The sequence below is a fragment of the Schistocerca americana genome, chromosome X (assembly GCF_021461395.2).
Source record: "Schistocerca americana isolate TAMUIC-IGC-003095 chromosome X, iqSchAmer2.1, whole genome shotgun sequence".
NCBI classification, from domain to species: Eukaryota; Metazoa; Arthropoda; class Insecta; order Orthoptera; family Acrididae; genus Schistocerca; species Schistocerca americana.
Genome location: NC_060130.1, coordinates 950,409,087 through 950,431,230, shown reverse-complemented (window position 1 = coordinate 950,431,230; position 22,144 = coordinate 950,409,087).

Sequence of the window (22,144 nt, the reverse complement as noted above, 5' to 3'; positions counted from 1 at the left end):
AGCACTGCACTTCTATTTACCTGCCTTATAATCACTGTACTACGCTACAGAATACTTTGGTTCTCAAAAGTCGATTAATCAATTTTCTCAAAAAGAAGCCATACCCGATTAATTAACGGGTGTCTCCCTAATTTACATACACGGTAATTTATATGCAACGTAGTCGTTGCACATTTATAATAGAACACTATATCGAAACAAATTATGGTACGAAAGGAGGAGGATTATTTTGTAACATGATAAACACATTTTTTTTTATTTTCCGAAATTCTGAAGCAAATACTTTTTCCCGAAAGCATTGTATGTTTCGTGACATCATTGGACAGCTGATAAAATCATAAAAATAATGTAACACGTGATAGATTTCAGAGTAGTGCTTGTCTCAGACGAAAACTAGGCATCCGGCGTAGCGCAGTTTCAACTCCCTATCCTTGCAAACATCGCTTAACACTGCGCTGTGCAAGTAGATTTTGGCCTCAAATCTACAAGACTTTTCCAAAATGTTTCACAGCAAATATTAACAAGCGTTATGCCAGTTTCCCTTCATTTGGACAAATAACTAACATAGGTAAGGTAAAATGTTCTACACGGGCATAAAACAAAAGCTAAACAGGATTACATATAATAGGCGTCAAGGGTAAGGAAAAACAGTTATTACATCCTCACATTGAACTACAAAGATAGAACGATCGTTTCACACGATCCTGAATCAAGAAATGACAGTACTAATTACTTACACGTAGTTGAGAAATTTGAATGAAACATTCGAGTTTTAAGTGTATTACATAAAACTGAGAAATTTGAATTGAGTATTTGAGTGAAAAGAGGCAGTAGGGTGAAAATGGCATGTGTGGTGTTGGTTTGGGTCACCGAGCTGCCATCTGCACTAAAGCTTCTCTGGTGTTGTGCATCAGGTTTAGTTGCCATCTGTTCAAAATGGTTCAAATGGCTCTGAGCACTATGGGACTTAACAGCTGTGGTCATCAGTCCCCTAGAACTTAGAACTACTTAAACCTAACTAACCTAAGGACATCACACACATCCATGCCCGAGGCAGGATTCGAGCCTGCGACCGTAGCAGTAGCGCGGTACCGGACTGAAGCGCCTAGAACCACTCCTTCACAGTGGGCCGGCTGCCACAGATCCCGCGGCCCTTTCCGCCGGAGGCGTGTGTTGTTCGTAGCATAAGTTAGTTTAAGCAGTGTGTAAGTCTAGGGACCGATGACCTCAGCAGTTTGGTCCCTTAGGAATTCACACACATTTGAACAAAAAAATGTTCAAATGTGTGTGAATTCCTATGGGACCAAACTGCTGAGGTCATCGTTCCCTAGACTTACACACTGCTTAAACTAACTTATGCTGAGAACAACACACATACCCATGCTCGAGGGAGGACTCGAACCTCCGGCGGGAGGGGGCGCGCAGTCCGTGACATGGCGCCCTAAACTGCTCGGCCGCTCCGTGCAGCACACATTTGAACAGCTGAACAAGTTCAACTAGTACAGAAGTTAACCGACGTACCGCTTAGAACTGTATACACTTGTAGTCATATCATTGAATGTGAAGTTCTATAACGTGGAAAGTCACAACTACATGATTATTCCGCAATTCACACTTAAGTGTTCGTCAGAGACAGCATAAAACCTCTGTCAGAGTGTTTCTCCACCTTGCCGCTCTCGTCGCGCGGGATAGCCAGGCAGTCCGGGGCGCCTTGTCACGGTCCGTGCGGCTGCCCCCAACGGAGGTTCGAGTCCTCCCTCGGGCATGGGTGTGTGTGTGTTGTCCATAGTGTAACTTAGTTTAAGTTAGATTAAGTAGAGTGTAGGCTTAGGGACCGATGACCTCTGCAGTTTGATCCCATAAGACCATATCACACATTTCCAATTTTATTTCCACTCTCGAGCACGACGAGGAAAATTTGAAACCTAAATCATTCCGACAGATCTCTTATTTCTCTTATTTTATTATGATTGTTATTTCTCCTTACGCAGGTGGGGGTCGACAAAATATTTCAGTCTTTGGAGGAGAATTGGTGATTGGTATTTTGTGAAAAGATCTCGCCACAACGAATAACACCTTTGTTTTAATGATTGCCACCGGAACTGATTTATCATATCCGGACACCGTCTCCCTTATTTGGTGTTGATATCTTTCCCCTGTCAATTCTAGGATCCAGAATTACTCTAGAAGACGACGAACAAGAGTAACGTACACAGTCTCTTTAGTAGATTTGTCGCCCTCCTAAGTGTTTTGCCAATAAAACTCAGTACTTGCTTCGTCTTTCACACATTTTCTATATGTTTTTTTGCAGTTGAAGTTGTTAGTAACTATAATTAATCGGTATTTAGTTGAATCAACAACATTTATATTTGCTCGATTTTTCGTGTAACCGAAAGTTAAAGTACTTGTTTTGCAAATCAAACTGCCTTTTCCTGCTGCTTGCAGTTTGATTTGCAAAACAAGTATTGATATGCTTGCTGAGGAAGATGGCCACTCCAACAAACGTGAAAGTTAAAGTCTCTTTTTTGTGTTGACATGCTGCATTTGACACTTTTTTTATGATTCGGAGTAAATTGCTGCTTTTCGTCTCGACACATTGCCTACATCAGTTTGTAATCCACTCAGAGTGAGGTGCTCAGATTGTCTAGGAACCTGTCGTAACACTAATCGTTGTGTGGCTTGATGTTGTCCTGGACACTGACCATAGTCTACTCATTTCAAATAGCTGTACTTGTGCATGCATTTGAAAAGGCTTCTCAGCAGAACCTCAACAATAATGGAAACAAAGTATCGGGCAGTTTTACTCGTTTCAGTGACAGCCACAGAGGTAAAACTACGTAATGCAGATTTACGACGAAGACCCAGAATTTCGCTCTGTGTTGGTTTCGCCCGGCAGCAGAGCTTATACAATCTCTGAGCAAAAGTATCCGTACACCCGTATGTAATGTGAAATTGACCACCGGATATCACGAGAGACGGACATACCAGTACAAAAGGAGGCAGGGAGGACTGTGTTGTCAGAAGAGAAGCAGTAACGGCAGGATGAGTCACTTAGGAGAGGTCAGTGACTGCTAACGTGGACTAGTCACTGGATGTCGCGTGAGTAACAGATCTATCAGTGACATTATAGACTTTCTAAACACGCCCAAGTCGACTGTTGATGATGTGACTGTGAAGTGGAAACGCGAAGGAAGAACTACAGCTGAACCAAAGACAAGTCAAACCTTATGTACTCACAGACAGGGACCGTTGATCATTGTGAAATCAGCGGAAGGAATCATTACTGAGTTCCAAAGTGCTACCAGCAGTCCAGTCAGCACAGTGATTGCGCAGAGGGAGTTAAAACGAACTGGGTAGCTCCTTATAAGCCACACATTTCCGTAGGCAGTGCTATGCGACGCTTGAAGTACTGTACAGAGTGACGGCACTGACTGTAACCGAATGATTTGTAGTGATAAATCACGCTATACCGATTAGTGATCCGATGGAAGAGTTTGTGTTTGGCGAATATCTGGGGAACGTTACCTGATATCATGCACAGTGACAATAGTGAAGTGCGGAGCAGATGGTGTTAAGATGTTGTTTGGTTAGGATGTGACCCCCTTATTACTCTAAAGAAAACGCTAAATGCGGAAGAATATGAATATATTTTACAGCATTCAATACTGCTTACAGTAGAGGGACAATTCGAAGACGATGACATTATGTGTCAACATGACAATACACCGTGTTATAAAGCAGCATCCGTGTGACAACGGTTTGTGGACAATAACATTCCTGAATTGGACTGGTCTGCCGAGAGTTCCGCCCTGAACCCAATGGAATAGCTTCGGGATGAGCTAGAACGTCGACTTTGCTCCACAGCCCAGTGTCTAACACCAACATCTTGTCTGATGGTTGCCATTCCTCCACAGACATTCAGATACCTCACTGTTGCACCCATCAGAACTCAAGCCGTCATACAGTCTAAGGATGTACAGGGTGATTATAATTAAAGTTAAACTTTCAATAAGCTATAGAAAAAACACCACTGGTCAGAATGACTTCAATATTATCCAAGAAGGGGGAAAACGTATGGCTGAAGAAAAATAAGTAGCGTGAAAATTGATCAATAGATGGCGCTGAATGTGTCAGAACACGTAAATGAAAACATATTTTTTTCGAAGAGACAGGTGGTGCCAGTCCTGTTACCAGTACCGTCACTGGCGAAAGCTGTGAGTGTCTTTTCCGCAGCCGACCGTGGTGGCCGTGAGGTTCTAGGCGCTGCAGTCCGGAACCGCGGGACTGCTACGGTCGCAGGTTCGAATCCTGCCTCGGGCATGTATGTGTGTGATGTCCATAGGTTAGTTAGGTTTAAGTAGTTCTAAGTTCTAGGGGACTGATGACCTCAGCAGTTAAGTCCCATAGTGCTCAGAGCCATTTTTATTTTCCGCAACCACGTCATTTTAGCTCTCCAACAGCGTGGATGTGTGGATGGGATCGTTTTTATGCAAGATGGCGCACCTCCCCACATTGCAAATCCAGTTAAGCAGCTGCTGCAGCGCCATTTCGGAAATGCTAGACTTCTCAACCGCCATTTCCCTACAGCCTGGCCGTCCCGATCACCTGATCTTAATCCGTGTGACTGTGGGGCTATCTGAAAGATGTGTTCAGTGTTCCAATTGCAGACTTAGTTCCATTGAGGGCACGCATTCTGAACGTGACCCCGTAAACACTTCGACCAGTTGTGGAACATGCTGTGTCTCGATTTCAACTTGTTGTAGAAAACGGTGGACAGCATGCTGAACATTCTTTGCGAAAGTCACACGGAAATTAATAATTCGATTTGATTCTGATTGCGGCTTTTTAATGCGGTTTTTTGCCTCAGGACAATTAAAAACCACTGTGAGTTATGCTTTTTATGCAGTTTTTTGGCCTCAGGACAATTAAAAACCGATTTTTCCCATCCGATGTAATATGACTTTGCCGTGGTGGATGGGCTTACCTAACTAACAGTATCACACCCGTACACCCATGCACACTGAGTAGCACAGCTTGTTTAGCGTCAAACGTACACTTAGGCTTTGTTGTATTTGTAGTCGACCACTATTAAATTATGATGCTTACAGCGCCATCTATTGCTACATTCTGGAACTATTTATTTTTCTTCTGCCATACGTTTTCCCCCTTCTCCGATAATATTCCGTTGCAATTCGACGTCATTCTGACCAGTGGTGTTATTTCTACAGAGGTTTGAAAGTTTAACTTTAATTATAATCACCCTGTACATAGCCCATATTACTGTCCAGTACTAGATGGCTGGATACTTTTGATCAGATATTCTAGCTTCTACAGGGATGGATAACAACTGGGAAACACCACAAGAAATGGTTGTTCGAACATAAATGCTTATGCTAGCAAAGCCTACAGGTTGCACTATTGTATCTGACTACGAACTGCCCCGTGCAACGCCCTCCGTACCTTGCAGATGTCAGTAGTGGTCAGAACAGTGTTCTGTGTAGTTGTGAGTGCATTATTTCGGAGCTAAGTGAATTCGAACGTGGGTAAATTGTTGGCTCTCGTATGGCGGTTACATCCGTAACCGAGGTAGCCGAACTGTGTCGTGTTTCAAAATGTACCGTATCGAAGATTTATACTGCAGGTAGGTAAAACGGAGAAAAACATCATCCACTAAGTCGCAACGCGTACGAAAGTGTATGTTCAGTGGTTGTGACAAATGGCCAATGAAGAGGATTACGACGAAAAATAAGAGAACGATAGCAACAAAAGTCGCTGCAGGAATGAGTGTTGGACTCTCGAACCCTGTCAGCAGTCCTCGTGGTGCAGAAGCAATACTATTTGGACTATAGATCGATGGAAGAACGTCATTTGGTCGGGTGAGTCTTGTCTCACACTGTTTCCAATGTATGGTCGAGTTTCCGTCCCAAGAGTCAAACCTGACGGAGGTTCGATGATGATTTAGGCAACCACATCGTGGTATTCCACGGGCCTCATGGTCACTGCGAAATTTCATTACTGCTAAGGATTATGTGACAATTCTGGCTATCAGGTCCATCCCAAGGTTCAGTGTTTGCTCCCGTTGACGCCGTTTTCCAAGACAACAGGGTCCCTGTTGAGACAGCTCCCATTTCCAAAACTGGTTTTATAAGCATGAGAATAAATTTTCACATCTCCCCTGGCCACGACATTCATCTGATCTCAATGTTATTGAGCCACTGTGGTCTACTTTGGGGAGAAGGGTGAGCGATCGCTACCCATCTCCATCATCGTTAGCTAAACTTGCCGCTATTTTCTTCAAACCATACAGGATCTGTAATTTATTCATTCCGAGACGACTGGAGACTGTTCTGAAAGTCAATAGTTTTCCGATAGGTATCATATTAGACATGGTAATGTGTTATGTTTTTGGTGTTTCCACCCTGTGTACACGTGAAACGGACGGAAATGTTTCATACGCAGCACGCACGTCGCTACTGTAAAACAGAGACACATAGCCATTATCCTTCATGTCTTCGCTAACGATTGCAACAAATGCTCTTCGCCATTAGCACCATTCGCCAATAGTCGCCCCTGGCGACTAAAACCGACGGGTGCCACAAATGCACCACACAAGTAAATTGTTTTTTGCTGATTAATCGCAATGCTGTTTATAACGCCTCATCTTCTACTGGGCCATCAATCACTGTATCCATTAACAGAACAAACTTCAGATGATTCTACAGAAAATTTCTATGCAATATGACTCTCTTTCCGCCGGCCAGAGTGGCCAAGCGGTTCTAGGCGCTACAGTCTGGAAGCGCGCGGCCGCTACGGTCGCAGGTTCGAATCCTGCCTCGGGCATGGATGTGTGTGCTGTCCTTAGGTTAGTTAGGTTTAAGTAGTTCTAAGTTCTAGGCGACTGATGACCTCAGAAGTTAAGGCGCATAGTGCTCAGAACCATTTGACTCTCTGTCTCCCTCTCTATCTCTCTCGCCACCTATTTTGTAACATACTTAATATCTACAAATTAGTGATTTTCATAAAATGACAGTGAGCAAAGAGGCAAGCAGTTTTCCGTAAGATTCTACTCCGAAACGTTTTTAGTTATAGAGTTAAAAAAGCAATGATAGATTACAAAATTAACCGATGTATTTTCTGTTTGCATTTAATAGTTCATGGACAAAGTAGAGTCATATAGTTAATGTTCACAGCGAAACGTTTTTCAAAGAATATCTGGAAGCTGTGACTCAAGCTTTGCCAACATAGCGTAGGAATTGGAGACGAATCAGCTGTGTGTTAGCAGACTTCGGTCAGAGATTTAGCATGGCTTTTTTTTTTTTTTTTTTTTTTTTTTTTTTTAAAGTTACCTTTTGGATATTAACAAATTAACATACTCTGTGTCACAGTTCCATTGTAGACGTAATTCCACATACGGAGACACAATCAGAAAGAAGCACAGCAAACACGTTGTGAAAAAGATTGCATCAAATTATTATAAATCATCTGAAAGAACAGCTTCACAGCATACATCTAGTTAAAACTGTAGCGAGATGTCACATTTAAAGAAATAAAATTTGAAAAATCGTAAGTTACTTTCGCGGGCTCATATATTTATGTGTTTCAAACAACAGATTTCGTACTGTTCTAGCAGCGACTTCTCTCTGTAGAGTAAACTAGATCTCGGCTGCTCGCTGACGATGTTAGAGCTAACACGCGACGCCTCTTTCCCCTCCAGTCAAGAAATTACGCATCCTCATTCTCCGGTGTCTGAAAAGATAAGTGCCATTTCTCAAACTATTGTAAAATTTCGTGATTTATAAAACACTTTAGTGCGTCCCTTGTTTGAGGTGAAAAATGATTCTCTGTTTAAAAGTAGATTAAAAAGGCTTTCTCAAAGTTTTTCATTTTCTCGTGATTTATGCGGCGTCTGCTTCTTAAAGGGACAAAAACGTCGCGAGTGAGGGGCTATTACAGACTGCTGGGAACGCAGATAATTTAAGGAGCGAGGCGAACTGGGGGAAAAACGGCGTCTCGCGCTGCCTACCAAATCGAAAAGAATAAAAGACATCTGGTCCGCGACCGTCTCTCCGACGATCTCTTATCTACGGACTGCGTCATCCGTACGCTCCACGGAGCACGTACGCCAATACATTGGCAGTAAAGAACGCATTACGAAACCATCAAGCCCGTTGCCAGTCAGTGGGAACTCTTCAGCAAAAAGGCAGCAGCGACGAATTTAAAAACGTGGTCTCGAGGGACATCACTGAATATGGTGACGAAAGACCGAATCAGCCTTTGTTTCGTGACCTCGGAAATTAACCGGCTCCGTTGTAGCGGGATATCGTGGCTGCGTCATAAGTAAGGGGTCGTAGTTGTGAATCACGCAGTATCGTCGGTGTGAAGGTTAAACGTGCCTTTACACTGTGTCAGATTTCGCAAACTGTGGCAATAATGACAGACGTGGTGAAATATTTACGTCTTCGAAACCAGTTTGACACTACTGAACGACTACATAGCCGAAAGACAAATATTTAAAAAGATCTAGTAAATGAAGCTTATCTTTAACGGATAATAACACAAGGTGTCTTTATGTCTCTGGTATCTCAGACAGTGGCCACTGCCCACTAACATAGTCCACAAGGCCTTTTCATAAAGGTTCAAATGGCTCTGAGCACTATCGTACTTAACATCTGAGGTCATCAGTCCCCTAGAACTTAGAACTACTCAAACCTAACTAACCTAAGGACATCACACACATCCATGCCCGAGGCAGGATTCGAACTTGCGACCGCAGCGGTCGCGCGGTTCGAGACTGTAGCGCCTGGAACCGCTCGGCCACTCCGGCCGGCCATAACACAGGCCCCGCAACACGGGAGGTTTCTTCGAGTTTATAGTGCTTGTTGTGAGCTGCAGGTGGCGAGATATGCAACTCTTTCAGGCTGTATGCGCTTCACATGTTCCATTTCCGGATGAGGTAACTTTTTCATTTCACCCATCTCTTCTTTCAAAGACCCGATTCGTAGTGGTAGAGAAGGTTAAATGAGTGCTCCTCCTTTGGTTGGTCCACTACCTGTCTACGGAGTTCATAGGTCCAGTCCACCATTCCCCAGCGTCGTAACCAATCATGTGCTTGGTTATTCATATCGGAGAAAGAAGCTTTATTTTCCACGATAACGTACTATAAGCTCAATGAGTGGCACTTATTCACAGTTATTTTGTACTTAGGAATTTTCGAAACGACTGTGCAGTACGAATACTCTTACGAAATTCGTGATAAATAATTTATTGCAGTTAGGGGTACTCAAAAGCGGTAAATTATGATGTGGAAATTTTTGCCATCAGCTATCTAAAATGAGTCACATATAGTAAAGTTACGTTTAAAATCAAACTAAAAATACCTGTATTTGAAAAAAAATTTCTATTTTGTACTTAATTCTTTTTAAATTTTATTTCTGAACTACAAGCATACATACTTACCAAACGTGAGTGTTTTCCGCGCTCATCTATAGGGTGTTTAAAAGTCGATGCCCCATACGCTTAAAGGAGATGGTGCACTTCAAATCCAGACAAAAAGATCTAAGAATAAACGTATCGAGATATTATTTATTCTGTCCTACGGCAGCCATCAGTTTATTGACATTGCAGATGTTGATGTGTTTACCATCGATTCTAGCATGTCGTTCGGAGCTCCTACTCCAGTATCACAAACTCGTCTGGACGCACCTGGTTGCCCTCGAATTTGGTCACAAGTATGGGACACACTGTCCTGTAACGTGTGCACGTTGTCCGTGGGAGTGGTACACACTATTGGTGTTAAATCCTCCATAGCCAGAATTTTGAAAGGTTAACGTCGGTTGAGCGGGGAAGCCATGCTAGCGGACCATCTCGGCCAATCCATCGGTCATGAAAAATTTGTGAGCTATTGTTATGCGAATCGTAGAAAATACTATACCATCTCGCTTTATAGTGCATAAACTACGTTGTTGTTAAGCTAATTGATTATGGATATCGTAGAATTATTTGAATATAAATCCAGTAACTGAGACAAGTCCCTCGTGAAGTATTTGATTATTTCCACAAACAAGTTATCGAATCTTCTCAGGCTCATCTACAGAAATATTTTTTTCTTTGTTTGACGATAGCGTTCTTCAATACCGCGTATATTTTTTTCGCTTAGAAATTATTGATAAACAGTACTTGTCAATGTGTATGGTAAAGGCGCACGGCCTTTTGAGTCTGTCACCCATAATTAACGCCCACAACCTGATACATAAACGAACATATTATCTTGTTACAGTGATTGCCCAGGGCTTGGACCGGTCCACCAGCCACTTTTATTGTAATTCATTATTACACTCCCCATGTATCCCAATTCATCTGTAGATAAAATAGATACCCTGAACTGCAGATATTTAGCTCTCAACAAGCCTACCTCTGAATGGAACGACAGATGTAACTGCTGTTATCGTCATCAGCTCAATATTTGGTGGAATGAGTACTTCAAAAGTAACATAGCCATAAAAACTTAGCAATCAACTTCGACAGAAAGACAGCCTACACCGCTGAGTGAAAGTAAGGTAAGTTAGTCTACATCTCAAAGGCTATTTTTCCTGATTTATGATTGTACGACTTTTTTTTGCATTTTACCAATATTATTTCCTGAAAGAATATGGGACTCATTTTTTTAATACTAACATGTTATGTCCATAGCGAGAGTGCACAAAAATGGATTGTCTAATACTGGGCCTATGCAAACTAAGCTCTTATTTTTCTTTCCTGAGGTTTTAAGTTTGTGCTTGTTACATCCTCTCGTTTTATGAATCTATTGTACGTGGGAAATTGATATTATTGTCTCTCTAACTCTTCCTTAGTCTTCCTAATGAGCATTTCCCTACCAAGGATGTACTTAATGGTGCCTCTAAGAATGTTAATTACGTATCTGTCTGGGGTCCTTATTAAGTCGGAATGACTGAGGACATTGAAACCTGGTCCAAGACGAGCTACGCGCTTTGTGACAGGACTGTTTGCTCAAAATGAACCTCTAAAATCGATGATTATTGAGCAATATAGCGAGATCTGTGAGTTGAAGTATTGTGAATTGTGTAAAGAAACATATGAAAGGTGTTCAATAAGTAATGCAATATAATTTTTTTTCTGCAGCCAGCTTGGTTTTGTACAGGATTCGAATGCACCATATTGGTCCCCACTATTTTTCAATATAATCTCCGTTCAATGCGACAGCCTTGGGCTACCTTACTGGGAGGGTATGTATGCCCGTATGGTACTCTTCTACTGGTCGACGTCTGAGACGTACAGATGGAAATCGGAAGGAGAGAAATCCGGGCTGTAAGATGGTTCACGCGACCTTACTGCGATGACTCACCGTGCTTTTGTTCACTGACAGGGCTCCACAAACATTCTGCAAGCGCTTGTGAGCATCTGTGATGCTCTGGTTTTCGGCCAAAAGAATCTCAATGACAGCTGTTTGCTTCGTATGTGAATGCAGGCTTTCCCGGTGTATACCGCTGATGAAATCTTCTCGGGATTCCATCCGGGTAGATGCGTCGAAAACCCGCGACGTTTCGGTGAGTGTCATTCCCATCATCTTCTGGCGAAGCTTCTCATCACTTCGCCAGAAGATGATGAGAATGACACTCATCGAAACATCGCGGATTTTCGACGCAGCTACCCGGATGGAAGCCCAAGAAGATTTCATTAGCTGTCTGCTTGTAATGCACTTGCGTTACAGACGGCATTTTGAAGACTACTTATAGCGTCGCCAGCTGTCGAAACTTCATGAAACGGTAGGGCCTGAAGCGGGAATATTCCACCATGTCCCACAACAAATTACGCATTTTTCCAACGGAAATTGGCCGAGGAAAAAAAAGTGGGTTTCATTACTTATTGGACGCCCCTCGAATATGTCATTCCATTTTGGAACTTATCATGCAAGAATCGTAGCGGTAAAGTTGAACCTACTGCAGTTGCAAAAATATTCCGTCTTACCACATTCAAGGTTTGTTTGTCTCCTTCGGTATCAGACTACAGAATGAGAAGAAGGTGAGTGCAATATAATACTGACACTCAGCTACGGTATACGCCTTATTGCGACTTTTACCATGTACGATATGTTCTTACTGCTAATGACTGTGATTGCATGTACACCGCTTTTCTCTTTCCCTGTTTCTATTTTTCAGGTTTAATTCGTAGATATGTGTCGTAACCGACAGAATGAACATAGATAGAGTAACTCGCGGAAAGACTTTCGTTTGCAAATCCTGCCTGCATATGACGTTGTTTTGTAAATGGTGTGCCACTGTGTGTACATTTCAGCGCAGAACAAAGCGGTCTTTTTGATTTAATGAAGGTGACTTTGACAGCGCGCGCTGCTAATTAGCTTATTTGGTTGGAGCGGCGCGACGCGCGGGACGTGTGACACGGAGGGCAAGACTACCTGCGAGCAGCCTCTGCCGCCCCCGCGTCGCGTTTTACGCTTTCTTTCCATTAGGTGCTCTCCTGCGCTCTCCTCAAGTTTTCTCATCTCGAGTTTTTCACCCTCCCTGACGCCGCCTCCCCTCCCACAAAACCAGTCATCATTCTTTTTTCTCATTAAGGAGACTTGTTTCTTTCTTGGCAATTCCCTATCTTTCCGAGTGTTACTTCTCAGTGGCTATATTAAAACGCCTCGCCTCCTCCCTCGCTGTCAAGTTTGTTTGTCCGTCAGGCGGCCAAGTGCACGCAGACTTTTCGCGCCGTCAGGTACTGCCATAGTCATACCCAGAATTCTCTTACAAACCGCCGGTAGGATTGCAATATCCCTGGCTGTCTTTACATATCATTATTATTTTCATACAAAGTAATCTCCACTCAGTATGAAACACCCACAAAAACTGCCAGAAAGCTGTAGAGTAATTTCTTTATATGGAAGATTATGGACTTCCTCAGTCTGCACTTTACTCATGTTGATTATTGATACAACTTACATGACCGTGGAGTGTACCTGAGCTTTGGTTGGTACGTTCGCGGCACTCTCGATTTCGCAAATGCTGTAAAACAAAATTTTTCTCAAAATATTATGCGATTTTACCCACGCATTAAAGTAGAGCGGAAAGTTATAATTGGTTATCGGCTAACCACGCATGGGCATATTTCCTTGAACCACTGTAGATGTGACTAATTTTCCAGATGCGTATGATAATGTAATGTGTACTCTGGAATCAGTTACTTGTGTTCTATGAATAATCTACATCAGTAATGTGCAACCTGAGGAAGTCCATAATCCTTCACATAGTAAAATACACTGCGGCTGTCTGTGTCCGAGATACCGTCGTCAACAACGACGAAGATTAAAAAATATATAGTTCAACATTTTCTTTCAGTTATTGTTTTCGGTTTTCACATAGTGCTCTATGTGACGACAAGCTGTATTTATTTATTTAGCGTATTCCACTACACACATGATTATACTTGTTGTGTGACCAGTGATGAAATGTACTTTAAAAGACATGACTGAAGGACACAGAATAAAATAAGATAAAATGAGATGAAATACAGAACATAATAAGACAATATACAAAACAGAACTTTGCAGTATACAAATTGCGTAACTTTTTATTACCATATTCTGCCGTCCACACTGGTGACTCATTCGAGACAGGACGGTAAAGTGTTAAAGAAGTCAGTCATCAGTAACATACCTTCTTAAAGAATGTAGTTCTCATTTATTTTGATGGCTGTTCGCAGTTGACACAACTACAAGCAGGTATTTAACATTGTTAGGAAATGCTACGAAATGGGCCTATGCGATGAATGGTGAGTTGCTCTAATCAGTGAATGCCGTCAAGTATTTAGGAGCATCTATAGGGAGAGACTTAAGGGGTATGGCAGGCATATGCCAGACTTAAATTTATTGGAAGAATCCTAAGGAAGTATAAGTCACACCAGACGTCCACGGCGGTATGAAAAGAGAAATCTGGGCTTGTACTGAGCGGTGGCTCTCTTCAAGTGAGGAGTGATTGGTGATTGGGACAGTTCTTCTCACTTGCCGAGATCGAAACGTATGGAGATCCTGCGGCGTTTTCAAAAGTGTGACTGAAGAACGATCCGATTCTCTCAGGAGTAGGCAGGGGGGAGATCGATAAGAGGTGAATGGGTGGAGGGAACTGGCAGCTGCGAGGAGAGGCCACGATCAGATACTTTCGTTTCGACTGTCAAAAATAAACTCGCTCCGCTGTCAGTTGAGTGAAAGGAAGTTTCAAAAGACTGTTGAAGCACTGGGGAAATCCGTGTCCAAGAGGAATGCTCCGGGATGCTTGTCAAGTCAAGTGCTGGGCCTAATCTCACACTAAGCGACATAGTGCTATGTGGAACACACAGCACTGGTAGTCAAGCTAAACGGTAAGGTTCGATGACTGACCACTAATGATGCAAAGCCGGTCGTTGTGACCGAGCGGTTCTAGGCGCTTCAATCTGGAGCCGAGCGACCGCTACGGTCGCAGGTTCGAATCCTGCCTCGGGCATGGATGTGTATGATGTACTTAGGTTAGTTAGGTTTAAGTAGCTCTAAGTTCTAGGGGACTGATGACCTTAAATGTTAAGTCCCATAGTGCTTAGAGCCACTTGAACCATTTTAATGATTAAAGGGCAACCTGAAAACTGTTAGCGGGTTACACCGTGCGTAGGCCGGTGACTCGAACGCGAAACCATCCCTCCCGCGGACTAAGCTATGCAGGCACGACTCACGACCTATTACTACCAGAGGTAAAGCAGTATGAGCGGTACGATCATTGTCCACGAAAGGCGAGAGTGCGGATTCGAGTCGCGATCCGGCACACAGTCGTAATCCGTCAGGAAGTTTCAAAACAGGACGCACTCCACTAAAGTGTCGAAGGTTCCCTCTGGAAGGCACATCTTTCTTTAAACGCATCTATTCTTTGAAAAGCTTACAGCTAAAGTTATAAACATTTTGCAGCTACCTAAAGCAACGTGATACCATATAATGTACAGACTGCCAACCATCACTACTCACGTCAATGTGAGTTCTCGCGACTAACAAACAGGCTACTGATTTTTCAGTGTTACTACTTTCTTATTTCATAGTTCCGCAGCTGTTGACGTTGCATAAGACGTCGTGACTTCTATCAAATTTATCAACATTAGCAAAAGTGAGACTCTTTTTTCATGGTAGAAACACTGACTTTTCTAGACAACCTGTGATGACGAGACGACTGTAGAATTAATTGTCAATTCCCCCGACTGTTTTACAGGGGCGCATTTAATTCGACAATGTGATTCGAAGCAGAGCCTCATTCTCGAGGCACTCCACGACTGTTGAGAGATGTTCATTGTGATGTCAGTGTCATGGAAGCAAGTAACTGTGATGAATTTCGGCGTCCTTAGAAATGAAATCACGCTATAGTTAAACTTCTCTTTCTACTTCGCTTTCATACGCTACACTTATACTATTATGTAAGCATTAAAAACAGCTAACGATACTATCACTTTAAAGATTTTATACTCGGGAAGATGTAATTAAGTGTAGAGCTGGTTTAAGCGAATTCTAGAACTATAGCCAATCACAATCACGACCACTAGGTTCGATTCTATTCACACTTTCTACACCAAGCGCCTAACATCTATTTCATTTCGTTGTCATACATCGACTCTCTTTAATCTTGTTGTTGGTCTTATCATCTCAGACCGTAGTTGAAAAAAAACATAGACTCCGGCTCTTTTTAATCCAAACGAGATCGAATGATAGCGTTTCCCATACAGAACCTGGTTTGAAGGATGGTATCCGATACCGCCTCGTGCAGTCCTAATTCTACACTTATGAGCAGCAATACCCTCTGAGTGTGATAGCAGTTGAGATGGTTCATATGTCCTGGTTGCTTAAGTATGCACCGTGTTTGCTTAGAGTTTATTAAACCTGCTGTTGATGATCCAGTGGGTGATTCTGACGACAGTGCAGGCTGGAAGGGACACGTTATTTATTTACTTTGACGTATGCAACTAAGGGTCGGGAACACTTGGAAGAACTATTCACCCGATCGTGGTTAGGCTCCCTTCTTAATTTGTGATAACGTATTCCGTCCTCATAATAAACTTCACATTATAACGTACTGAAGCTTTATAATATACTCTACCCTTAGATCCACTGCTTCGCTCACATCATTATCGAGAATGTGAGACCACTGTACGTTGGAATTAACGTATTCGTGCACGTAATCACACCTACAACAACGTACCGTTTCTAATGACATGGTCGTCGATGGGATGTTAAATCTTTATCTCTCTTTCTTCCTTTTTACTAACAACACTCAACAAAAAATTTAAACGCAGTTCAAATGCTTGTCTTGAGGCCTCAGTTACTCCAAGTTTTATATTGTCAGTGGGTTTCAGCAGCTCTTATGTTGGTGGTGCTTCCAACTGAGATTCAATGTAAGAGCTGTAGTAAAAATGGTCAACCATATCTCTGTCGCATGGATCACGATAAATCTTAACTCCACTGAAACACGGTGTACTCATTCCATCACACACATAACGCATTACAGAGTCCGTTGACACAATATCGTGACGGAAAACTGATAATTAAAGCAGAACAGTGGCAATGGGCGAAAGAGACCTTGAAGCAAACAAAGTCCTTTCAACTTTTCAATTACAATAAAGTCCACTATTATTGAAATCGGTGAATAAAAGCTGTTTTACTCTGTTTATTCAGATTCTGCGATGTAGTAAAATATTATTTTCGTAACTTAGTCCTATCATAAACGTTGTCTTTCATTGGAATCGAGCCGTCATTGGAAAATATGGTTTCACGATTGTCTCGTAGTTCCGCGTTCAAGAATTTGGGAATTCTTAGGTTATGTACACGTTGCATATACAGTCTAATTATCATCTCAAACTTTTCTTCGAGAGTATAATATCGTTCAATTACAATTCATGATAGCCTATGAGCGCTGTGGGATTATGTTGTTTGACTCTTCCTGAAAAGTGCTGTCCCGAAATTTCAATATTAAATCTCTCCGTGATGCACAACATCTCTCTTGTAACGTCTGCCAGTGGAGTTTGTTTATTATCTCCGTAACACTCTCTCGCCAGCTAAACGATACCGTGACGAAGCGCGCCGCTCTTCCATGGATCTTCACTATCTCCTCTATTAGCTGTACCTGTTAGGGATTCCAGATAGATGAGCAATACTCAAGAATCTGGCGGACAATCGCCTTATAAGCCACTTCCTTCGTGGATGAGCTATATTTCCTTAAGATTCTTCCAATGAATCTGAGTCTTGTCTCTGCTTTTCCCACTATCTGTTTTATATGGTCATTCCACTTAAGGTCGCTCTGGATAGTTACGCCTAGATATTTTACGGCAGACGCTGTCTCCAGCTGTTTGTCACCAATAGTGTAGCTGTAGAGTAGAGGATTTCTTTTCCTATGTATGCGCAATATGTCACATTTATTTACGTTCAGGATCAACTGCCAGAATCTGCAGCATTCATCAATTCTCTGCAGGTCGTTCTGCAAATCTGCAAATTCTTAATATCTTCTGACGTTGCTACTTTGGTATAAACAACTGTATTATCTGCGAATAGCCTTAAAGAGCATCCGACGCTTTCTACTAGGTCATTTATATATATTGTGAACAGCAAGGGTCGTATCACACTGTGGTACTCCGGATATTACCATTACATATGTCGATTTAGTTCCTTTAAGAGTGACGTGTTGAGATCTATCTGCAAGGAAGTCTTGAATCCAATCACAGGTCTGCTCCGATACTCCGCAGATCGTCGTTGTTAGGTTAGGTTAGGTTAGTGGTGTTTAACGTCCCGTCGACAACGAGGTCATTAGAGACGGAGCGCTAGCACGGGTTAGGGAAGGATGGGGAAGGAAATCGGCCGTGCCCTTTCAAAGGAACCATCCCGGCATTTGCCTGAAACGATTTAGGGAAATCACGGAAAACCTAAATCAGGATGGCCGGAGACGGGATTGAACCGTCGTCCTCCCGAATGCGAGTCCAGTGTGCCAACCACTGCGCCACCTCGCTCGGTGGATCGTCGTTGTCCACTGCACTGTGGATCTCATGGAGGAACAGAGCGAGCTCAGTTTCGCAGGTTCTCTGTTGCGGAATCAATGTTGATTTTTATTGAGGAGCTGCTCATTTTCCACGAACGTCATAATTCTTGAGCATAAAACATGTTCCATAATTCTACAACAGACCGACGTCAACGATATAGGTCTATAATTGTGTGGAACTGTCTTACGGCGTTTCTTAAAAACGGGAATGACCTGCTCTTGTTTCCAGTCGTTAGGTACCTTTCGTTGCTCAAGCGATCTACGATAAATTGCTGCTAGAAGGATTCCTGCAAAAAGAAAGAAGTAAGAGAACACAGTAACTATGTTGGAGTCTTAGCTGGAGTCACACTTCCTATCACGTACTTAGTGTTCATTGCAAGAAATTCTCACAGCAAAATATATTTCTTCGGTGGTAGGTATTTTTTAAATGTCAGAGAAGTATTTTAATTTCTTTTGTCTAATTGGTCCATTTAAATATTTAATGGATAAATACACATCAGCTAGAGTGTAGTAGGTTTGAATATTTATGCGAAGTAGGAATTGGAGTGTAGGACGCAGTTTTTTTTTTTACTCTAACGCTGTTATAATGGTGTATTTACTCCACAAATACATATTTACTTAGTCGTATTGAGACATAGCATGACGAGGAGTACATACAAGAAAAAAATAGCAGATAAGCATAGTGTGAGAGACCCCAGACTTCATGTTAAAGCTTAAAGCCGTCTCCTGTTTTCTCAGAAAATTCAGACACCTATTAGACTTCCAGTACGAATACTAAGCTCCGGAAATAATGTACTATTCTGATCCAGTACCTGTGAAAATCTCATATAAATTAATGTTTTCTGGGACGTTTCGCCACGCAGTCAGATAAATAAACCAGCTTAGAATTTTGACGTGAGTGAACCCGAGAGGAAGAGAGTTTTACAATCTGACGATGTCCATTTCAGTAAAGACAGAAAACTGCCTCGAACTGTAAAAGAAACAAACCTAGAGTTCCAGTGGCTTCACTTTTAGGAACATTTGCAGAAATCTTGGACGTGATTCGGCGAAACCACGCGAAACCTAAAAAAATTTAATTAAAATACCCAGTTATTGGGATGTCTGCACGAAAATTTTGAAGCAACAATCCATCTACAGACTGTCCAGCAATGTACTGTACTTTTATACCATAGCAACTACATTCTGTTAATGAACCCCAGCATCTTGTGTATTGTAAGTGTGAGGTTGGTATATCATATTGACTACAGTGTTAATGTTCTTCAAAATAAAGCTATGGTGCTTCGAAATCGATTCCAACCAAGTAAATGAAAACAATAAAAACAGTTGACTAGCAGAACAGCAGTAAGTTGGTTGGTTGTTTTTGGGGAAGGAGACCAGACAGCGAGGTCATCGGTCTCATCGGATTAGGGAAGGACGGGGAAGGAAGTCGGCCGTGCCCTTTGAAAGGAACCATCCCGGCATTTGCCTGGAGCGATTTAGGGAAATCACGGAAAACCTAAATCAGAATGACCGGACGCGGGATTGAACCGTCGTCCTCCCGAATGCGAGTCCAGTGTCTAATCACTGCGCCACCTCGCTCGGTCAGCAGTAAGTGATTAGCTTTTACTCTCCATAAAAAAAAAAAATATTGTTGAGCTGTAGTCCGCAATTTAGATTTCTATGGAAGTAAGGCCACATATCCCAATAGTCCATCCTTTTGTCGCACAAGTACGTAAAAAGAGTGGTATTATGAATGCCTTATTATTACTACTTTGCGTAATTCATGTGACTTTCTGTAGCTGTGACATCCTGGCCAGTGTGTAGTAAACGTAAGCTGCTCGTATCTCTGGAAACCTGATTCGTACGGTGTTTCTGTGGAAAGCTGCGAGGATAACAGCACGTTCTGCGAGGAGCAAACTGTCCCTTTTCAAAATCATATCATTGGAGCAGTCGCAGAGTCTAGTGATGGGGTAGCAGATAATGAAATCAATTTTAAAAGAAAATACCCAGTTTAATTTGTCGGGTTTTTCCAGCGAAGAGGGTGCCGAACTCTTATTATTATTCCTAAAAGGGGTCCGGCGACCGGGGATGCGCCTCTCCGAATTGAAATCGCAGGGGCATGTTTGTTCGCGCTCTGCGTCTTCCAGAGCGGAAGTGCTGCGCCTTATACATCACTGCTCGACCTTGGCCGTTGCTACGTACATTAAAATAAACGCAAATCTACGTCTCCTTATCGTACGATATAGAGCACCTGCAACATACTAATTCATGTTGTAACAGTCGTTGAAACGAATTTTTACAGTACAAGCTGTGCCAGTTATAATCGTCCGCTAACCCCGTGGGAAACAGTTACCCGACTGTTGCACATCGACTGAAAGTAGCTGCATTACCCTTTCGGTCAGAACATATTTGCGCCTATCACATATGGAACTTCTTAATCGGATGATCGGTCGTATTTATGATTAATTCGTACAGACTGTTCATTTGTTTCCCGTTATTTCAGGGCTAAGACGGTTCAATTACGATAGCCATCAAACGTCCACAGGCCGGCAATAATGGGTTTTTTGTGGCCGGCCGCCAGCCGCCGCCCGCCGCCCGCCGTCCGCACAGAGCAAGAGATTTTCTTGTAGGAGCAGATGGTACACCGGCGGTCGTTCACCTGGAGGGGAACAGATGTTCTCCAGCAATCACGATCAGTAATTACCCCAACAATATTTGACATCAAGAACAGCGCTGCCGGCCCGCGCGACAGCCGTCAAAGTCGTACACCAAAACGAATTACCCGAAAGGTTTCGCGAAAGCACTGCTGTCCACTATGGATATTCGTCTCTTTTTTCCCTAGAAGTCGACAGAGCATCTGATATCGACTAACAAAACGCTATTCACAATCGGAATGCAGTCTTTAATAACGCAATACATAAGTAATGACTCGCTTATTGACGATCAGTCGCCTGATAAAACAGTGACATAAAGTAGTTCTGTCCATTATCTTTGTACTCCGGTCGAAAGCATCGTTCGCAGTATTCTCGTACTATAATTTCCTAGAGCGTATGTACTTCTAGTCTACCTATGAGGTTACGTGAAGCTCTGAATTCCACACTGCGCCGGGAAACTGTTCACAGTCGAGAGGGACTGAATTCGAATCTCTGTCCGGCTACCAGGATTAAAAATTTCTGTGTTTTCCTTAAATTCTTCCAGATGATGCCTACAGTAACTCCTTTGTATACGCAAAGTCTAATTTCTTCTTCTATGGAAAGAACGTCACTTTAACCGAGACAACGTGGTTGAAAAATTTTATTTGCTACCCGCTTCAAACACACCAGTCATTAAAAGTCAAGCCAGCATACTTAATATACATAGAAATATATTATTATCATTATTATGCGTATGGACCCTGCTGGACAACGCAATGCTTTTATGTACGTTTCTAATCTTTCGTACTGTTGGGTATTGTCCTTTCCTCAGTCCACATGGTTCGCTTTCATTTTTAATGGCGTTTTACAGTTTTAGTACCCAACAGTTTACAGTTTACCTTAAACGATTGTCACTATCTAGGCTTTCGTGAGGTTCTCTTTAACTTGTCGGATCCGTGGTATATTCTATAACTTTCTGATGTATTATGACATACATTGTAAAATTAAAGAATATACGATCGATCCAAAAATTTGAAAAGGGTCACGAGGAAACCCAGAAAGAAACAGTGGAAGCAGTAGACAGAAATATGTTAGATCAGAAGGTAAAGTGTTAAGTAAGACAGCGAGAGAGTGTTACATTTATATAGTATAGAATATATTCTCTGCGGTTCTCTCAGTCATAACAAATAATGATGATGTGGCATCGCAGCTATGATAGTCGTGGTGTGTATCACAAATCGAGAAGAGTGACTGAAACCATCTGAATACAATAGCTGTGATACTGTATCATATTCAATTGATGATGGTTTAGTACTAGCGCACACGGTGTGTTTTATTACCAATAACATAGTATTATCTACGTTTGGGATGCTAGACTGAATTTTTATCTTAAGTGTGCTGCGAGATGAAATCAAAAATTTTTTTCCACGACGAGGTGAAATTACGTGTATATGTCAGCGAAAGTGTTGCACCACACCG